This window comes from Tiliqua scincoides, chromosome 5 (genome assembly GCF_035046505.1).
Source record: "Tiliqua scincoides isolate rTilSci1 chromosome 5, rTilSci1.hap2, whole genome shotgun sequence".
Lineage (NCBI taxonomy): Eukaryota > Metazoa > Chordata > Lepidosauria > Squamata > Scincidae > Tiliqua > Tiliqua scincoides.
In genome coordinates, this window is record NC_089825.1 from 121,666,039 (window position 1) to 121,673,164 (window position 7,126).

Genomic DNA, 7,126 nt, shown 5'->3' on the forward strand with positions numbered 1-7,126 from the left:
TTGCCCCCACTCTGCTGGATAGCCAGAAGAAGGGAGGAAGGAGGCGAGAGGCTGATGCCTATACAATATGCTCCAATATGTCCCCCCACAACCACATGGCATCATGTTACCAGGCTGGCTGTAGCAGGCCACTTGGGGATGTATCCAACCTTTTCTGTCCCTTCCTGCAGTGCACACAAATACAAACCAGGCTGCCAATTGCCATTTGAATTCTATCTTCCTGTTCCTATATGTTTACATCTTGAAATTGCCCTTACATTTGCAAGACTTATTAAATCACATTTCAGGTTCATTTCTTTTTATGTCACTTACAAACATATGTTTTTTAGCCCAACGCAAGACCTCGCAAAGCACACTTCCCTGATTAGAATGAGGTTTCTAAACTGGGAACACCAAACTGTCAGTTGGCTACAGGTCCAGTGCAAATCCAGACAATCGCAAGCATGACTGAAAATCTGGGAGAATCCAGTTGCAGGCAGTAATGGGCCATCCAATCAGCTCCTGTTCCTTAGAAGCCATTTCAAAATCAGGGAATAGTCCAGAAGGAGGCATACTGCTCTAAATTTGCTCTACATAGTATTCTGAATGCTTTTATGGTCTTATGCCATAACCTTTTGTTTTCTAGGAGACCCCGATTAAGGATGCCAGTGTTTTCCCCCAGCAATTCTCCTGTGCTTTTAACAGCATCCTGATGGGCAGACCTTCAAGCGGGGATGTTTTCCCCTTTTCTACATCTCGGTTGCTTCTGTTTTGCCTGGCACTTGATGCTATCCCACCTAGGCCTTAGTCCCAAATCTTGCTTTCAATTAAAGTATGTATTTATATCAAAAATTATACCCTGCCCTTCCCCTCAAGATAGAAACACCCAAGACAGCTAATGAACAATTTTGAAAACAATGCAAAGATAAATAAGACAATAGAAGAAAATAACATAGGCCAACACACATTTTGCTTCCTTAAACGTTACACCAATTGCTGGGTATATTTGGGGTGCTGATTCCAAAAATGGCATCCGTTTTGCCCTATCAGATCTAGTTTTGGAGACGCGGCATAGCCTCTTTAGTGAATGGTTCAAGCAGCTTCCTCATGAGGAAGCCTGCACCATGGTTTCCTCATGAGGAAGCTGCTCGAACCATTCACTAATGAGGCTATACTATATCTCCAAAACTAGACATGATAGGGCAAAACGGATGCCATTTTTGGAATCGGCACCCCAAATTCATATCAAACCGCCATAAAGTTTGGGAAAATCTTTTCTGACCCTCAATTTTATAGGCCTGTGTAATTATAATAAATCAGTACATCAGAACTCCAGTCCAGTTGGCAACCTTCAGTCTCGAAAGACTATGATATCGCGCTCTGAATGGTGGTTCTGGAACAGCGTCTAGTGTGGCTGAAAAGGCCGATTCGGGAGTGACAATCCCTTCCACACTGGGAGCAAGTGCAGTCTGTCCCTGGTCTGTCTCCCTGGCTATGGGCCTTCCTTCTTGGCCTCTTGGCCTCAGACTGTTGGCCAAGTGTCTCTTCAAACTGGGAAAGGCCATGCTGCACAGCCTGCCTCCAAGCGGGTCGCTCAGAGGCCAGGGTTTCCCATCTGTTGAGGTCCACTCCTAAGGCCTTCAGATCCCTCTTGCAGATGTCCTTGTATTGCACAGAAACAGAAACACACAGGCACAATCACACAGGCACAGAAACTTCCATCAGAACTCCACTACCACCAAAATTCAGGGAAAGCATAAAGCAACAGGACTAAATTGAAATACTTGCAAGAACCGGAAAGTCTTATTCGTTTGTGGAAAAAATGGCAAAGAGGAAGTTGATCTAACCTGCATGACAGGGAGCACCATATGCTGGGTGCCACCACAAGTAAGGCCCTGTCACAGGGACAAAGGCAATATGCTTAGAAGGGTCCCATTTTGTGGTATGAGGTTTCACAGGAAAAATTATTTAGCTACTTCACTGCTGAGCCACTGAGGGCTTTCAGCTTCAAGTTAGGTAATCATAAAAAGGAGAGAGCCTCTGGGCTGGTGCAGAGTGCATTGCCTTCCACAAAGAGTAACCAGCCACCAATCAGGAGGTAGGAAATTTAGGAGATGGGGCTTTCAGACAGGATTAAGCCCTAGATGAAACCCTCTCTTAAGCATTGGTTAAGAAAGTGAATCACTAGTTCAACTCTCCCCCCCCCCCTCCACCTTCCTGTGAAGTTCTGCAATGTTTTGACTCTAGCTGTGGGGAGCTTCTGTGCCCTCCTGTCAGATTTCCCTAATTACCTAAGGAAGCCCAACGTCAAATGGCAGATCTGCTGATCTGATGCCAACCAGGAAATGAAGGAAGCCAAGAGATATTTGTGCCTGTCACGGAGCTGGCATGAAGACTTAGAAAATGAGAGAGAGAGAGAGCTTGCACATGTTCAAGGAGCAGATGGGGACAATGAAGAATAGGTATATATGCTTTCTTGAAATCCATTCTATGTTCCCTAGTTTGATCTATACAGACTGTATCAGGCATCCTCCAGAAAGAGAGACCCCATAGGGGAATGTTTGCTATTTGCTGCAGAGGGCACAGAAACAATCCCCTCTCCGCAATCCCTGCCATACACAAGCGCCCCCCCCTATGCACACATGCACCCTTTTGGCCATAATGACAGGTAATTTCATTTTTCTTATTACATCCTGCTCTTACCATTCTGACCTTGCCCACCATTACAACAAAGTGGATTGCTAGCTACAGAATCTGTGGCTTGTGGGGAAGAGCTCTGAACTCAGAACTCCCAGATCTAGGTAGTTCCATTGGACCACATTGCCTTTAGGGCACGGAGAGGCAGGATGAAGAGACACAATAACATAGGAAGACCCTCGGTGGATCAGGCCACAGCTCTGTATGATACAGCATCCTGCTTCCCACAGTGACAAATAAGCAGGCCATGAGGCAGCCCCTGTCCCAGCAGTGTCTGGTTGCAATCCGTGTCATACCACCTCTTAACCTTGAGGTTCTCATTGGGCCACTTCAGATCATACTATCTGACTGTCCCACCCACAATGTGAGGAGAAGCATAGCTGAGCATGCTATTCCATTCCCACATAGTCATGTGGGGGCAGGGTGGAATATCCGAATCTTCCCCTACTGTGTACTTACAGCCCAATCCTATGCTGCTGTTACACTGCTGGAACTAGTTTTCCAGTGGCGTAGGTGCTTTACACTATTGCAAATGCATCCCCGTCATCAGGAGCAGCCAGGCTGCTACAGCGAGCAATAGCCACAGCCTACCAGCAGATCTGCTACAGCCCTACCCCTCCCCCCGTCACTACTAAGCATGAGAGGGAGGTGAGGAGGGGAGAAATGGGGAGGAGACAGGTTGGAACAGGGGACAGAACAAGGCCTGAAATGGGTGGTACCGGTGCAATCCATATCCTAGCCTCCTTCCAGGCCTCAGTCCGCCTTCCAAGGTGCACTCAGACTTGTGCCAGCAAAATCACTGGTGCAGGTCTGAGTAGACCTGCCTGGTGCTGGAGGCTTACTCAGAGGAGACCTTCGAGACTCCCCTACCTCAGGATGCAGCAGGTGGCACAGATGTATCAACAGGGGAGGGAAAGGATAGGACTGAACCCTTAAAAGACTACTTCAAACAAGTATGTTCACCACACTTCATTAGGAACTGTTTGGATGGTTCACCCTCCTCCCATGTGGCTATGCAGGGGTGAATTGGCATACCAGGTAAGGAGGGAGTCATGCACGAACACATGATGGGTGGCCATTTGGCTGTTATTATCCCGCTGGACCAATAGCCAGTGATAGACATGTACTCTATTAATTCATCCAATTCCTTTTTTAAAAGCCATCTAGTGGTCAACAATCCTCACCACAGCGTATAGCCATGGATTTCACAAATGAATCAGGCACTGTGTGAAGAGATACAGTACTTTCTTCTGTCTGTCCTGAACCTACTGCCAATCAATTCCAACAGATGGCCCCGACTTCTGGTATTACGGAAGAGGGGGAAACCTCACTCTGTCCCCATTCTCATGGATTCTGTGCATTCAAGCAGAGGCAGCTTGAGGACATGCCTACGCAGTCAGTTCTAGTTCGGTACAATGCAAACCAAGGCATGTAGGCAGGAACGGCCCATCCATGAGGCCAACTGAGGCACTAATCCCATGTAGCACATTGGTGGGGGGGCATGTACATCCATCCTCCTACTAGTTTCCACTGCTGCTGCTACTCCCAGTCCCTGAGTTGGAAAATATTTAGGAAGGAAGAGGAAATGAGGAGGAGAGTGATGGGCTATGCTCAGCATCAGAGTAGCCCCACTCCATAAGAACATAAGAACAGCCCCACTGGATCAGGCCATAGGCCCATCTAGTTCATCTTCCTGTATCTCACAGCAACCTACTCACCAAATGCCCCAGGGAGCACACCAGATAACTGCTCCAGCAACTGCTATTTAAAGATACACTACTTCTGAACTTGGAAGTTCCATAGTGTGGCTAAGAGTTATTTATAAATCTGTTGTTGGCAACCTTCAGTCTCGAGAGACTATGGTACCGCGCTCTGAATGGCGGTTCTGGAACAGCGTCCAGTGTGACTGAAAAGACCGATTCCGGAGTGACAATCCCTTCCACACTGGGAGCAAGTGCAGTCTGTCCCTGGTCTGTCTCCCTGGCTATGGGCCTTCCTTCTTGGCCTCTTGGCCTCAGACTGTTGGCCAAGTGTCTCTTCAAACTGGGAAAGGCCATGCTGCACAGCCTGCCTCCAAGCGGGTCGCTCAGAGGCCAGGGTTTCCCACCTGTTGAGGTCCACTCCTAAGGCCTTCAGATCCCTCTTGCAGATGTCCTTGTATCACAGCTGTGATCTACCTGTAGGGTGCTTTCCTAAATCTAATTTCCATGAATTTATGTAGGTATTTTGGATGCTTGACACTGGAGAGAACAACTGAATGTAAATATAATTAAATATACATTTGAGGGTGAGGCGAGGCAGAATGCCAGTTCTTTCCCTGATTTTAAATCAGTAAAAACTAGTTTACTGAGGCAAGCCATCACCTGTTGTTGCAGTCATCAGATGAGGGTCTTGCATGTGTGAAAGTTTAGTTCTCTGACTTTGGTTTGGTTCTCTGACTTTGGGTTTAGTGCACTGGGACTTTTTTTTTAGAAGTGGAGAACAGGGTGGAGAACGAAGGAGAGTGGGTGTGGAATTGACTGTGTGCCTTTGGGACAGAAAAGTGTTTTGGGATTGCTTAGAACTATAATCCACCTTGATCCTTTGAGACAGAGCAGGTGACATATTGGTTGTCTAAGCAAGATCAACTGGATCCTATGGCACCCACTGTGGATCACCTGTGGTGGAACACCCTGCCTCTTACCCAAGGTTAAGATGAACTAGAATGGCTTTTCCAATCCAATCCCCGTATTGGAGCAGTGTGAATGCTCCCTAAGAGCCAGTGTTCCTGGATTATTTGAAGAGGGCTGGAGCGATGATGTCTGTCAGCTTAGTCTCAGTTTTCCAGGAAGGACAGCTTCTATGCCAAACAGAGCAGCCAAAGGGCACCACACAAAGTTTGCTCCTTCCCCTCCTTTCCCAAAACAGAAAGTCAGGAGAGTGAGGCAGAAAGATGGGTGAATGATCTCTGATTGACAGCCTTCCCTGTCCAATCCTGTGCTCTTGCATCCCATTCTCTTTGCCCCATCTCATGCTGGATTAATGCACCATGTTTGCCTGCTCACTCTTTTTGTTAATGAAATGCTCTCCCCACTCACCCTCTTCGATCCTTTGGGACTTGAAAGCAGTTTGGAGGGAGGGGCACAGATTTGGGTGAGGGGCTGTAGTTCCTCATTGAGGGCATTTCCCCCACCAATCGGAGCAGTCCTCTCCTTGCCTGTCAGCCAATGGAATGTGTCGAGCATCATGTCTAATTCATTCCTTGCTTGCCTTTCCCAGAGTGGAATTCCATTTTTAATAGAAAGTACCCACTTTTGGGGTGGGATTTTTTTCTATTAAGGAAAATTAAATACTTCTTTGTTGAGGGTGGGGAGGAACATCTGAAATTCCAGGTGCTTCCCTTTAAAAAAAAAAAAAAAAGATTTTGCCACTGACCAGTTGCAGCAAAAAAAAAAAAAATCTACATCAACGGAGGAAATATTTTGTATGGGATTATTTTCAACAGATTAAGGTAAGCAGTGGGTTTTTGCAACCTGCCAGAAGGCAGAGAGTAGCTTTGGTAACCTGGGTTGGGTGTGTGAAATCAGGCTGAGTGCTGCGGTATGTTACCTAGAAGGTGGGAGGGGGAGAAGTTGAGAGATGCTGTGTGAGGGGACAGAAAAAGAAAGATCTTTTAAAGGATTTAACTGTGTGTGTGTTTATGTATGCACATGTGCAGGTATGCATCTATTTAAGTTATGAGTACATGCTTTCTCCAAAGAGGTGGAAGTTTAGGAGCATACCACTATATACTTGGATGATTTGACAATGCAGATGTTTGCCTGAGATTTTGCTGCATTTCTGAGTCTGTACCACATCTGCAAAATCAAAGTAGATCCGTTGTTAACATTTGATGGTTTCTTGGGGCAGTAGAAGAGAAGGAAGGAGTTCATCACTTCAGTGCTACGAAAGGACTGGTTGTTTCTATGTAGGTCTTCTGCTTGTACAAGTATGCCCTGGTTTGAATTTGTTCAACAGACGGGATTGTGTTGGAATTTGGAGGGGATACATAGTAATACTCTTGGTATGGGTTAGGAAAAACTTGGTGTAGCAGGTGCGACACTCATTTTGCAACTGATTTTAGTTGTGTTTGTGTGCGTGCCTCTGGCACTTTTGGTATTTGCTCTGAGTAGGTTGCTTGCTAGCTTGCTAGCCTGTATGTATGATTGAAATCGAGGCTTTCATGTGATGCTGTTGTGTGCTTAAGAGACTGTGCTTTTGTAAGGTGTGAGTGTGTGCATTCCTGCTGCAGCTCCGGGCATGTGACAGCTCCTTTGTGTGTACGTACGTATCAAATCATAGGTTGTGCATTACGCTTCTTGCTGCTGCTTCTTGCTTGCTGGCTGTACGTGGCTGCTTGTGTTTGTGTACATGCATGTCAGGTTGTGGGGACTTTGCATGTGTGGCTTTTTCTCTGGGTGCATCTGTCTGA